Below are 15,604 nucleotides of genomic sequence, written 5' to 3'. Positions count from 1 at the left end.
TGGCTATGGGTGGTATGAGTTAACTTTGTGATTAATGTGATGGTGATAGAGGGAGTAAGGTGCTGACAAGGTCCGATGAGTCATTAAGATTTTCGGCAGGGGTGTAATGATGAATCCGGCCATGCATTTAATGTGATGGTGATTGGCTGTTAGCGAGCGATTCGAGAACAAATGCCTTTCGTCTCAGCATACGATGGGAAGAGAAGTGATGCCTTTCGTCTAGGCCTATGAGGGGGACGAGTAGTGACGCCTTTCATCTAGACCTACAAGGGGAACGACAAATTACTAAAAAGTCCCTCGTGGATTCCTATTGATGGGGATGATTTCTTCTGCATGAAGGTACGAGTAATCTTGTCTATAAATTCAATATTTTGGACCATTTAATTAGTAACTGATTTTAGTATCAGATGGCCTATTGGTAAACCCAACTCTGATCCTCTAACGGTGATATTGTGTGTAGGAATCTTTGTTTGCAATCATAATCAGCCATCAAAGAAGATAAAGGGACCGGAAACTCTTCCAAAACCATTATCACTCTCCTAATTAACTGACTGACATCAACAAAAACAATGATAAAAGTGTTGTACAATATATTTTCTTTAGAAATTTCCATAGTACCGGTGACTAGGGTGCTTTATCCTCAAGTGTAAAAATCACATCAATTTTTGAGAATAAGGTCTGTTCTTTCTGCTTTGTGGCAATTAATTTGTACAGATTTCAGTTTTCTCATTGTTTTGTTAGGCTTACATCCTGGAATAACCTCGATCATCTTCATACAGCTCCATGAACCCATCATTGAATATCTTGAAGCTTGACATGATCACAGGCATGTCTTCCTCTGCTAGCAAGATTGTTGTTTCAAAATAGAAAACCCTGTTTAAATGGAGAAGTGATTAGTCGAATTGCTGACGTGAATTTTGCGTATCATGAGTTTAAAATAGAAAGTCATTAGCAATGGTATGTTTACAATTGAGTTCATGATTAACTTCAATGAAGCAACAGGGAAAGAAAGCGCTCTAAAAGGAATTCAGTATTCAAAACCATACATGTTTTCTGAGCACAAAGAAAGGTGAACTCTCGCATGCTCTACAACTTAAACATGATTGTTTCAGATCCTATTAACACTCAAAGCGATCAAACAAAAGAGCATCGGAGCTCAAGAATGTGGGGAATTAGGAGCATGTGAATGGTGTACGAAAAATTCCTCGTATACATTTGGGCAGGTCAGCCTATGCTCAGTGCTCGTACTAAAAAAATGCTAACGCGAAGAGCTAAATGATGGGTATAGCTACCGCGATGCCTGATGAAGGAGGTGCTACTACTGTGATGGCTATTGGAGAAAGGGGTCTGGATGGGGCTCAGGCCAGTAGGCCAATTATTCTGAATTAATCATTGTTGCTGGAGAATTTTGTTGCTGGTATGTCCGTCACATACATGGGGCTTTTGGGGGTATAAACTTTTTTTTTACAATTTTTTACAACCAAGGTAATGGTAGCAGGCTAAAGTTATATATCTTTAGAGTTTCATCCGTGTCTTCTCAAAAAATCTATATGACAAATAGAGAAAGGAAGCTTAGACATACAAAACATGCATCGCTACCTTGAATCCTAAGGACGATAGCTATGCCTGTCAAGCTGGCACATAAAGGGATTGACTACCAGGTTGAAGTGTATATAGTATATACCCTTCTTTCTGACCCAAAGCTGAGCCTGGAACAGTGGATATGCCTGTTGCCTCCAAGATCCTGAGGCAGTAGAACACATTGTTTCTATTGATTTTGGTGGCAATCGAATTTGAGGGAATGAATACATGGCTTCTGAGAAGCATTGTTCACAAATACTTACTACAGTTATTGATACCGGCACGGTATGTGTGAGATGGATGAATATATAATTTGGATAGGAAGCCAATCACTCTAAAGATACAGATTTCACCACATTAGAATAAATGACGGATAACAAAGGCCAACCGATCTAGAGATACAGATTTCACCACTCTAAATAGATACGACGATTCACCATTCCAAGGGTCTCACCTTAGAGATACAGATAAACAATCACATTTAATGGAATCTAACAAAGAAATGCAGAGTAAGGATAAGAGCACAAAGTTTAATTTTAATAATCAAAGCACAACATACCATTTCCATTAGCTGTCAAAACTATTTATAGGCTTGAGACAACCCTTGAAGCATAGGTGATACATGAACCTAGAAAAAGAAAAAGACTCGTTGACTTAATTAATTAACCTAGGAAACCTAAAAGACTTTAAACCAATCGACCCTCCAGTTGGCATTTCAAATATATATTTCTTCATAGAACTCCAAATAATATGAGACTAATCTTAAATAAGACTAGACACAAATACCAATCCAACACTTCAATCAGAGCATCATTTGGACTTCTCGTTATGGTCAGAGCAATTAAGACCATGCATACAATCCAGCGAATCTGAATTTGCAATTTGGGCTCCATCATTCTCCCTCGGTTGAAAAAGACTCGTCCCTGAATCATTGCTGCCATGATAGGGTGAGAGGTCAAAAACATTGAAGGTCAATGGTACACCATAGCTACTCGGCAGTTCAATCTTGTAGGCATTGTCACCAATCTTACTAAGCACCTTGAAGGGACCATCGGCTCTGGGCTTTAGTTTACCATGCCGACCTTGGGGAAAGCGTTCCTTATGAAGATGAACCCAAACTAGATCTCCTTTCTTAAATGTCATAGGTCGACGATGTTTGTTTGACAACATTCCTGTACTTCTCATTTTGTTTCATGATGCGAGCTCGGACTTGTTCATGCATCTTTTGGATATGCTTTGCTCTATCAGCCACATCTCCACTAAATTGATGAGTCACGAGAAGTGGAATTAAGTCTACTGGGCTAGCTGGATTTCGGCCATAGACTACTTCAAAAGGACTTGCACCAGTTGTTTGGCTAGATGAATAATTGTAAGCAAACTCCGCTCATGCAGATACAAGATCCCAACAACGAATACTATTGCCAACCAAACTCCTTAAGAGATTTCCCAAACTTTGACTGATGACTTCGGTCTGGTTGTCAGTTTGAGGATGATGAGATGAGTTGAACTAAAGTTGAGTGTCAAATTTCCTCCATAAAGTATGTCAAAAGTGACCGATAAACTTTGGGTCACTATCAGAAGTCATAGTTTTTGAAACTCCATTAAGTTTGATAATCTCCTGGAAATAAAGATCATCAACATGAGAATGTTGGTCTTGAGAGTGGAGACCTAAACCTAGAATCAAAATCAACAATCACATAAAAATAAGCAAGACATACTCCACCACACCCTGGTGTGGTGTCTGCCACACTCATGTGACAGGGTATGACAGAATCTGCCCTGTGTGTCATGAGTGCGGTGTCTGCCACACCTTGGTGTGGCAGAATCTGTCCTGTTTATCATGGGTGTGGTGCGTGCCACACACAGGTGTGTCAGACTCGTTTTAAAATTCTAATCTGTTTGGGATTGTGTTTTGATATAAATAGAAACACGTCCCTCTAGGGTTTAAGAGAGGAAAAGAACACGAAAAGAAGAGGGTTTTGAAGGCTCTTTGAGATCAGAAATCTTAGAGAGAGGCCAATTACAAGCATTGTAATCTTCTTCAATTAATCAAAAAATTGTGTAGTGTGACTTCCGAGGACGTAGGCACTGTCAGGTGCTGGAATTGGTACATGAGCTGAAGATAGCTGAAGATGATGACACAAGCAATGGAAGAAGAAGCTTTGAAGAGATGGACTGATATTGTCAGGGACTGATACTCAGCCTGGGAATCTGTCGAGTGAGCAAGAACTAAAGATGGGCAGGAGATGGCGCAGGAGCTGAAGATGGTGGACCTGACATTGATGTTTCAACTGGAAAGAAGCAACAGAATGAATATATGGACTGGTATGCAAAATGGATACAGGAGAGGAGGGGCTATTATGCAAGACTATGTAACTACAAGGGCTTGTAATAAGAATTAGTTAGTTCAGTTACAATTAGTTAGTTTCTGTTCTTTTCTGTTGGTTCTGTTGTGCACGTGCACAGACCTGCACAAGTCTGAGCTTTGAGCTATATTGTATAAATAGAATTTGTAAGAGAATCAATGATATGAATGAAATAGGATTCTGTTCTTCTCCTCAACCTCCAGTCTCTGTTCACCTTCTCCCTCAATTCTCTCTCAACTGTCTCAATTCTCTCTCATCTCAATTTTCTCTTCTTGAAGTGTTTCAGGTTTAATCATGGCCAGAATTGAAGCTAGGGGAATCAACAGAGGTTTGAGAACCTCACAATTGGTATCAGAGCATTCTCCTCAGCGATTTTCTCAGCTGCAATTGCTTGCAAAAATGGATGAGGTATCTTCTAAGTTACAATTTTTGGTTCAAGAAATCCAAAACTCCGGTAACTCCAGGAGCTCCAAGAATCCAAGCCCATCACTCGACAAGATGTCAAACCCATCCAAAGTTCTTCAGAAGGGTGCAGATCGGGATTCTCCACCAAATCAAATCCTCTTCGTCACCATTCACACAATGCTCTATCCTATAACGGAGGAAGTGTTGCATCAAGTGTTTTCTCCATATGGGTTTGTAGAGAAGTTCGTCGTCCTCCAGAAGTCGGATGGCTTTCAAGCTCTTATACAATTTCAATCACCGCAAAATGGGTTTGTAGAGAAGATCGTCGTCCTCATTCAAATTTGATGATAGCCTCTTCGTAGATCAATCTTCGAAAATATACAAGTACCATGGAGCTGATCAAGCAGATCATCAAGGCAAGGAATAGGAAAGCGGTATTTAATAGTAACTTTGTTAACAACTCGACTATCCACACACATACGTCATGATCCATCTTTTTTTGGTACTAAGAGGGCAGGAATAGTGCACGAGCTCATGCTTCCTCACACTAATCCTTTAGCAATCAGATCATCCACTTGACGCTGAAGCTCCTCACTTTCCTTTGGGTTCAGGCGATAGGCGACTATTTGGAAGAACATCATCGAGTATAAGATCGATACATTGTCATGTCTCTCTCATTGCGGAAGACTGATAGGAATCTCTTTTGGCACAAGATCTTGAAATTCCACAAGAGGCTTCATTATCAGTGAAACTTCTTTACGCTCTTCATTCTCCTCTATGACCACTAAGGCAAAGGATTGAGTTTGTCCCTCCAACTCATGGATAAACTCCTCTTTAGAAAGAAAACTGTTTTCTAAGAATTTGAATACTTCGAAGAAATATCCATCTTGGAAGGACCCAAGACAATCTTTACACCATCCTTAAAGAAAGAATAGGTGTTTTTGTAGCCATCATGAATTACCCACCTGTCGTATTGCGAAGGACGACCAAGTAGTATGTGACATGCATCCATAGAAATAACATCACATAATACCTCATCTTCATATTTTCCACCAATAGAAATTTTAACCAAACACTTTTTAATCACTTTAACTTCAGCTCATTTGCAAAGCCAAGAAAGTTTATAAGTATGAGGATGGTTCTCCGTCTTCAAATTCAACTTCTCAACCATATAGTAGCAGCCACCACATTCTCACGACTTCCACAATCGCACACTTTACCAAGGAAAATGCATTGTATATGAAATATATTATTGCGAAGCCAAGAAGTATCCTCAACTGATGCTAGATTCAAACTTCTCCAAACAACAAGAGTCTCCCCATGATCTTCATAGATGATATTGTTGACTGGATCTTCATCATAAATGGGCGATGACTCCTTGAGTGGCTCCTCTGATATGATCTCCTCTGTGAGTGTGATGATCTTTCAATTTGGACATTCAGAAGAAACATGTCCAAACCCATGACACTTGAACCATTGTTGAGAATTAGGAGTTAGAATAGTAGTTTGTTTGGTAGAGCTACCATGTACATATTGAGCTCTGGACTCCTTAGCTTTTGCAGGTTGAAAGCCACTCCCTCGGTTAGAAGTGCTCCCTGAATCAAAAGACCGAGTACTACCGATACTTGTTGGTCGCTGCTTCACCTTCAACTACTTCTCGATCTTTTTTACGAGTTTGAAGACCTCATGATATGACCAATATGGTTGAAATTGGACCACATCATGACTATCCGAACAAAGTCCACCAAGAAAACAAGCAATAGTCTTGCTCCTCCGGTTCTAATATGCCGCACTACAACATGAGATGATTGAGCTCTTTGGTGTACTCCTCCACAGACAACTCATTTTTCTTGAAATGATGTAGCTTGAGATAAATATTGCAAACAATTCTCTGGTAAGAACCTCTTCTTAAGCTCTTTCTTCATTTCCTCCCAAGAGGTGATCTTAGGCTTGCCCAAGTGTGCTCGCCTATTCTTAATTTGCTCCCACCAAATAGAGGCATGCTTCTTAAGCTTGATAACAACAAGTTTAACTCTTCTGTGATCAGGTACCTCCTTGAATTCAAAGACTCGATCGATGGTGTTGAGCCAATCGAAGAACTCATCTGGCTGGATTTGTCCTTCAAACTCTAGAATGTCAACTTTAACATCAAATTCCCGATGATAATTTTCAACTTTTTGACTTCGGCGATAAGAAAGAGCCTATTCGTCACTCGAAGCTCGGTCACGAGCCTAGTGGAAGGGGTTGGTCTCTTCCCCTATGTTGACATATTAGTAATAGATAGGATGTTATTTGTAAGTTGTGTTGTAAGGGCCTATATAAGCTCATCTTATGGAGTAATAACATTAGGGTTTTCATATTCTATTTGGTATCAGAGCCTTCACCAAACCCTAGCCGCCGCCCCCCCCCCCCCCTTCCTCTCTCACCACTCCGGCCCCTGCCTTGTTGCCCGACCAGACCCCCCCTCCTTCGCCGCGATCAGACCAGCCTTCCCTGGCTCTCTGTTCAGCCCCGGCACTCTCCCCCCCTTCCCGATCAGACAGCCCCCTTCCCTCTGTTGCAGGACCCGACCAACCTCCCTCTTCCCCATGCCCCCCCCCGATCAACCCCCACCGCCATCAACCCGAGCCCCTACCCTCTGTTCGTCCTCTTCCAGACCCCCTCTCCCCGATCAGCCCCCATCACTCTATGACCGACCCTCCCGCCTTTGCTACACCGTGTCGAACCTCGAGTTTGACATGGATTCCCTCGACTCAGTCCTCGAACTGATAACAGGAAGAGTATATATCTCACGGCGATATATCACTGTTTTTTATTCTTGTTTCCTCTGAGAAACGAGAGTTTGTCTGGGATCTTACTCTTGTTGTGCAGCAGAGGTGCTGTCGAAATTTTTACTGCACACAACAAGGGTCAGAAGAGAAGGTGACCAGGTGTTGGTCTGAAGCTTGATCAATGAAGGAGATTATCAAGAAGTTGAACCCCGCGGAGGTGTCAACTTTGATGAAGCTGATGAAGTTGTCGGCTGGTGAGAGCGCGACAAAACCATCCAAGAAGTTGGAACTTCCTACCATAGATCTGAAGCTTGATGGACCGGGTACTTACCTGAGCTGGTCACGACGGGTGAGATACACCCTTGCAGGGAGGAACCTGGAGGGTTATCTGACAGGAGAGGTGACAGAGCCGGATGAGGATTCGGAGGGAAGAGATGAGTGGAAGGCCACTCATATGTTGGTATACATCTGGCTCCTCAACTCGTTGGTCCAGTCGATCGCCGCCACAGTGGATGGCATTGAGAAGGTGAAGGACGTCTGGGAAAAGTTGAGGAGGACCTATGATGGAGTGGGGAATAACCTGAGGGTGTTCCAGATTAAGGGTGAGATCGACGCCACAGTCCAGGGGGATAGGACTGTACAGGAGTATGCCACAGAGCTGGAGCGGTTGTGGCTAGATTATGATCACTTCTCACCTCGGGCGAGCTGCAAGGACCCGGGATGTAAAGAACAGGAGGCCTTTCTACAAGAGAGGACTATGGTGTTTCTCAAAGGATTGACATCAGTGTTCGCTCAGCGAATCGCATTGCTGCTAGCTCAGCCGAATATTCCCACGCTTGAGAAGGCTGTCTCTGCTATGATCCAGGAGGAAACTCGCATTCGGCTGCAGACGGGGACAGGTGGACTTCCTGTGGTGAAGTCAGCACTGGCAGCCTCTAGCAATACTGGATCTAGGGGAGAGACTCGACAGTGCTACAACTGCGGTGCGGTGGGTCATCTAAGGCATGCTTGCACCAAGCCATCCAAGGTCGTAGTCGTGACCGTGGGGGTCGATGAGGTGGCAGAGGAGCAGGGAATCGGGCGAATCTGACGGTAGCAGAGGAAGAAAAAGCTGAGGTGGTCTTTACTGAGGAGGATCGTGCTCTCCTGGCGATACTCAGGAGGAAGCAGCAAGTAGCAGGGGATGGAGACTTGAGGAGTGGGACTGAGGAGACATCCACTTCGTTCTTCGCCAGAGGCAACACTGCTACCTATGCTCATCCGACCAAATGTACTGATGACATACATACTCTTGCTTCTATGTCTCCCAACAGATCATCAGAATGGATAGTCGACTCCGGTGCGTCTCGCCATGTGACAGGTAATGCTAGTGAGTTCTCATCATATACTCACTTAGCATCGCCTGATAGTATTCAAACAGCTGATGGTACATTTCAGCCAGTGGTAGGTAAGGGTACAGTCGATTGTACTGGTTCTGTAATTTTGTCCAATATTTTGCATGCTCCTTCCTTTCCAGTTAATCTTTTGTCCATTAGTTCTATCATCCTCCAACTAAAATGTATTGTTTCTTTTGATATTCCCAAGGTGATTTTTCAGGAGAAGGGGACAGGACGGAGACTTGGGACTGGCACATGACGTAGTGGACTGTGATATCTGGATCGTGAAGGGTTGGATTCAGCATTGGTGTCAGTTGTAGAGGAAGCAGGAGTAGGATCTAAAATGAGTGCTGAAAGTGAGTTAATACTTCATCACCAGCGTTTGGGACACTCATCCTTTAGTATTTTAGGTAGATTGTATCCTTCTTTATTTGAGGTTTGGGACACTCATCCTTTAGTATTTTAGGTAGATTGTATCCTTCTTTATTTGAGAAAGCAAATAAACAGAAACTTGTGTGTGATGCTTAGTATTTTAGGTAGATTGTATCCTTCTTTATTTGAGAAAGCAAATAAACAGAAACTTGTGTGTGATGCGTGTGAGTTTGGAAAGCTTACTAGAAGCTCTTATGTTAGTTTGAGTCATAGAAGTTCTCATGCATTTGACTTGGTACATTCAGATGTTTGGGGGCCTTATTCCATAAGTTCTATGAATGGATACAAGTACTTTGTTACATTTATTGATTGCTTCTCTCGTGTTACTTGGTTATACCTGATGAAGAATAAGAGCGATGTGTTTGGATGCTTCCAAAACTTTCATAGGACTGTTCAGACTCAATAAGGAGCAGTGGTGAAAGTATTGAGGTCAGATAATGGGACATAGTATACTAACAGAGCGTTTGAAGAATATTTGTCAGCTCAGGGAATACATCATCAGACAACCTGTCCATACACACCAGCTCAGAATGGGGTAGCGGAAAGGAAGAACAGACATCTTTTAGAGGTTGCTAGAAGCATGATGATCTCTATGAATGTCCCAGAAACATTGTGGAGGCAAGCAGTCTTGACCGTAGCAGCGCTGATCAACAGCATGCCTCGAGAGTGCTAGATTGGAAGTCTCCGTGTGAGACATTGAAGGGAGATAATGGTGGGATTCTTCCACTTAAAGTATTTAGCTGTGTGTGCTTTGTGAATGACAACAGACCATCTGTCGGGAAGCTTGCCCCTAGAGCTGTGAAGTGTATCTTTGTGGGATATTCTGCTACTCAGAAGGGATATGTTTGCTGGAGCCCGATGGAGAAAAGGTTGTTTGTGAGCATGGATGTGCACTTTCGAGAACTCGAGCCATATTACACTCAGAAGGTAACTTCATCCGTTGGTAACTCGCCCAATACTAGAAGTATGAGGCGAGAGGAGGAGAATGGTGAGAGATCGGTGAACAATGTGGAGAAATCTATTTCTGTATCGATTCCTTGGGAAGGAGAATTGGTTGAGGAGGAGCAGGGAGAATTGGTTGAGGAGGAGCAGGAGAATGACGAAGAAAAGAAAAATAAGACAAGAGGTGTTAGGCCCACAGTTCAGGTGGAGCTACTAACCTATAGTAGGAAGAGAAAGTAAATTGCAGGAACAGTACCTACAGTGCCACTAGTGCTGCCAAGTCTCTTGGCAACACCTACCCCGACTCCTGAGACACCTACACCACCACCAATTTCATCCCAAGGTGATAACATTCTTCTCCCTACTCCTCCCACACCAATATCAGTACGGAGGTCTACTCGTAGTAATGCGGGAAATCCTCCCGATAGATATGGCTAGAATCTTGCCCAGTTTGTATCATATTCTAACATTCATCCTGCACATGGAGCATTCATTGCATCATTGGACTGATCTTGCCCAGTTTGTATCATATTCTAACATTCATCCTGCACATGGAGCATTCATTGCATCATTGGACTCTGTTACTGTACCTAACAATTGGCAGGCATTCATTGCATCATTGGACTCTGTTACTGTACCTAACAATTGGCAGGTTGCTAAGAAGGATCCAAAATAAAAAATGGCTATGCACGAAGAGTTAGGGGCTCTTGAGAAGAACCGCACTTGGGAGTTAGTAAAACTACCAAAAGGAATTAGAGCAGTTGGATGCAAGTGGGTCTTCACTGTGAAGCAGAATCCAGATGGAGAGGTTGAGCGTTATAAGGCTCATCTTGTGGCAAAAGGGTATAGTCAGACGTATGGAATCGATTATGATGAGACTTTTGCACCGGTGGCGAAAATGAGCATTGTTCGGACCTTGATCTCTCTGACAGTAAATGGTGAATGGAAGCTACACCAACTAGATGTAAAGAATGCATTCCTTCATGGAGATCTGATGGAAGAGGTATACATAGAAATACCACCAGGATTCGACACAGATCAGACAGTGGGCAAAGTTTGTAGATTGAAAAAGTCTCTCTATGGCCTAAAGCAATCTCCCCGTGCTTGGTTTGACAGATTCAGACGAGCTATGATAAGTATGGGATACCAGCAGATTAACGCCGATCATACCGTTTTCTGTCGACGGAGTGAAGGTCACATCACCATGCTTGCAATATATGTGGATGATATGATTATTACAGGGGATGATGAGAAGGAGATTGCCCAAATCAAAGTGAGACTGGGTGTTTTCGTTAAAAGTTGGTCTTGTTGTGGAATTCATTATATCTTCGATCGATTACAACAAATTCAAAAGAAATAGCCTTTTTATAAGACTTCTTTTACACAACAAAAAAAAAATTATAACTTTTTAGAAACAAACGCAGGATCGTTGTTTAGATCGCTGCTTGCGTGAGATCTTTACCTATGCCGGGGGTGCGTTAGCCCGTGGACCACCAAATCACAGATTCTGATTGAATCGTGAAGACTTTGGGGATTCTTCCTTCGTTTATCGAAGTAAGAATTTGAAGTGAATATCTTATCAAAGTAAGACGATCACTCTTCTTAAGATCAAGTCAAAGCTCGAATCTCAAGGAATTGCCAGAAGCTCAAGTACTCTGCTCTATCTGCTCAAGAGACTTACAACTTTCAATGGCCAAGCCACTCATGGTGTGGGCTTACAATGGCCGAGCCACTCACTGTGTGGGCGAGACACAACTCCTGGCTGAGTTGTTTTGCCTTCGTACATCCTCGGGTATTTTAGTTCTAACTTTCTCGTCTGATCTCGGAATGAGATGATTAAAGATGCGTTAGAAAGCTGACGAAGAGACTTACAATGTTGAATATCTTTCAGCATTTTTTGACGCCTACAGATACCCCCTCCAAAGTATTTCCAGACTCATTCTTTTATAAAGGAGTCTGGGATACTTTGGATAAGATAGATTTTACTTACGATCTCTTCAATACTTGGTTGAGCAGATCGTGTAGAAGGATCCGTAAATGGTTTCAACTCCTGATCTCTTCATCCCTTAGTCTATTCAGTTCCTTGTAGAATAGCTAATATTCTTTCGGTACTACGTTTATCGTTTGACCGTTGTCGAGATCTTGAATCGAAGCTGGAATTTGTACTTGTGAATTCAGCTTTTGTCATCAAATTGATACTGGATTGTTAATCACTGTATCAGTCTTCATAAAAAAACACAGTTTATACTCATGTATTTTTTGGAGTTTTTGAGAAATAGTTAACCTCATATACTCATTGGGAGGTAGCCAGGTTATTCTTAAGAATATTCTAAGTGATATTCTCCAGAAACTTCCTGTTGGGGGTAGGGGAGCAGTTTAAACTCGTGTACCTATTGGAGTATTCAGGTTATTCTTAAGAATATTCTGAGTGATATTCTCCAGAATCTTCCTGTTGAGATTAGGGAAATAGTTTAGACTCGTATACCTATTGGAGTATTCTGGTCTCTTTTTTATTGGTAGAGGTGAACCCGACACTGGAGAGGAAGAATTTTATATTCTATCTCCTGGTCTTTTGTTTGTTGGTAGAGATGAACCCGAAATCGGAGAGAAAGAATTTTATATTCTATCTCCTTGTCTCTTTTTTTGTTGGTAGAGATTAACCCAGAATCGGAGAGGAAGAATTTTATATTCTATCTTCTGGTCTCTTGTTTGTTGGTAGAGATGAACCCAGAATCGGAGAGGAAGAATTTTATATTCTATCTTCTGGTCTCTTGTTTGTTGGTAGAGATGAACCCGAAATCGGAGAGGAAGAATTTTATATTCTATCTTCTGGTCTCTTGTTTGTTGGTAAAGATGAACCCAAAATCAGAGAGGAAGAATTTTATATTCTATCTCCTGGTGCAAAAGAAACTCAAAGTGGGATCTCCACTTAGAGAATCTGGACTGGTTTGAATAATCCTGACTGTCATAAGGTTTGATTATTCAATTCAAAAGTAGACCTCTCGTTCGTGAAATGAATCGAAAGGGAATCTTGATTGTGGTCCTAACTGTAGTAAGGTTTGACCAAGTGGGAGTTTTGAGACGATCCTAACTGTTTAAAAGTTTGATCGTTCAATTTGTGGGCCTCTCGTTCATGGAAGGAATCGAGAAGGGGGTTTTGGCTTTGATCCTAACTATTTAAATGTTTGACCAAATGGAGACTTGAGACGATCCTAACTGTTTAAAGGTTTGATCGTTCAATTTGTAGACCTCTCGTTCATGAAAGAAATCGAGAGGAGATTTTGGCTTTGGTCCTAACTGTTTAAAGGTTTGGTCTCAGCGATTGCAGATGTCGTCGTTCGGCTTCTTTCATCTTTCTTTCTTTTAAGAAAGTGTTCAGCTTGTTCACCGCGCATTTTTAAATCTTTCCAAGTTTCGGATGGTACGACCCCCAAGGCTTCCAGGACATCGAGGGAGAGATTATTGTGGCATGTTTGCAGGATAAACTCCTCTGTAATAGGATCTCTGCAATTCATTGCTTTGTTACGGAAGCGTTTGACAAAATTGTCGACTGACTCTCCGTCTTTTTTGCTTCTCATCTAAAAGGGTTCCGATTGACACTTCGGTGTCACACTTCGGTGTCATCATCGAAGAAATTACTGAGGAATAAACTTTCCATGTCATCCCAGCAATTGATGCTCCCTGGCTTCAGACGTCGGTACCAATCGAAGGCGGGCCCACGAAGGGTGCCAACGAATGACCGGACCATTAAAGCCTCATTTCCAGAGATCATGCCCAAATGAGAATTGAAATAAATCAAGTGCTGAGTAGGCGAGCTCTTCCCATCAAATGGTGTGAAGTTAATCAGATTGAACTTTGTCGGGTACGATATTGAATCTCATTCTCTTGGATAGGGATACGGAATACCTGTCTTCTTTACTTCCTGAGCGGACATCAAAGCATTGACTTTGTTTTCAAGGTCTTGCATTTTCTTGTCCTCATCTTCATCTCTCTTTGAGTGATGTTGAGCAGAAATAATTGGGCCACCCCCAGTATTATTAAGAGGTGAAATTGAACCACCCCCAATATTATTATTAGGAGAATCCGTTGAACCGCCCCCAGTATTATTGTCATTGGAAGGTGTATCAGCCATAATAACTTCATCCACTTCTGGATCACTGTTATCTACAATATTCTGAGTATGACGGCTGGATTCAGCTCGCTAACTGGACTCAGGAGATTGAGGCCGTTGAGCTAGCAATTCTCTCATTTGTTGGATAGCCAACTCCATCTCTGTCTTCATCTCAGCTCTAATTTCTTCACGTTGCTTGGCTAGAGCTTCTTGAAGCATTTGAGCAAACTGATCAGAAGTGAATGTGAACACTTCTTTGGTTTGTCCCGTGCTAGACATTGTATCATCAGAAGCGATCGCAGAACAAGTGTCCGAGAGTTCGTCCTCCGAAGACATTCCTTCATGCATTCTCTTGTAATCTCTACGTCTGATAGCTCCTAACTGGAGTTGAGACATCCGTTGGGCAATTCTTGAATTGACTTTTTCTACGTCTGATAGCTCCTAACTGGAGTTGAGACATCCGTTGGGCAATTCTTGAATTGACTTTTCCTCCTAGGAAAAAGTCGGGGTTTGATTCATTTGAATGCCGCTTAGATTTTCCTTTATCAGCCATGTTGATGGTGACTTCAGGGAATTCATCCTCTTGAATAGCAAACTTCTTGCTGAAATGTCTCGGCCTGGGCTTTGACATTTCGGTGAAAAGCCTCCGGAACACTGAGACTCTTTGCGGGATGACTTCTCGTTTGGCGTAGTTATATTCTGACAATGCTGCTTTAATGAGTCGCGTATAGGAACAATAAGAGTTTATTTCTCGAATAATTCTCTTTCGAAATTTATTCACACCCACAGCTTGATAGTACGATTCATCGGTATGATAGCCGAAAAATCCTATCGTCTGTTGGTATGACCCCCCCAGCATAACGATGTCTTTTGACGAACACGCCTTCTTCTGATGGTGTAAAGCCTTGTTGGCATTCTCAGGATAAATTATTGTTGCCTTAGAGCGATCCAAGGTTATGTCAAGAGTCACACGTTTAGAACCACCTCTTGCGGGTGCGGAGTCTTAACGGGCTCCGAATGCTGATTTTGCACAACTCCAGACTTTGGAATCCAAACTTTGTAGAATTTTGATGGTTCTTTGGCCACCGTTTTCTTGTTTCTTTCTCGTCTTTGTTGTAAGAGAGCACGGGCATAAGCAGCGTTTGCACGACGCTTTTGTATACGTTCTTTAAGGATCGAGCGAGATTTTTTGACAAAAGTCCATTCATCCGTCGTTAATTTAGCAGAGATATGAGTGATTGGTTGTTGAGACAACTGAACCACTCGATGCCTCCTCGACTCTAGGTCCGCGTGATAACGAACCCCGTCGGTTTGTTCCAAGGCATTAGCTATTTAGCGAGCGCGGCGCTGACGTTGTCTCTGACGAGCCCTCTTCGTCAGTGCCGGTGGGCTTTGATTCGATGACTCTTTAACTAGATAAGAGCCATTGTGAGCAGAGGTGTTGCGAATAAAACTCTCAGCAACAATCAGGTGAGTCTTCATTTGTAGCGTTCGACGGAGTAGAAAACTTAAAAACTTTCTTAGAAGATGAAATCTTCCTGTATTTGTGAAGCGAGGAAGATTTTGAGGATGAGGATGACAGATATTCCTCAAACTTTGCTTGGTCGAATTCATATTCAA

This window comes from Asparagus officinalis, chromosome 7 (genome assembly GCF_001876935.1).
Source record: "Asparagus officinalis chromosome 7, Aspof.V1, whole genome shotgun sequence".
Lineage (NCBI taxonomy): Eukaryota > Viridiplantae > Streptophyta > Magnoliopsida > Asparagales > Asparagaceae > Asparagus > Asparagus officinalis.
The sequence above is the reverse complement of the archived record's forward strand: the minus strand, read 5'-3'. Positions refer to the sequence as shown.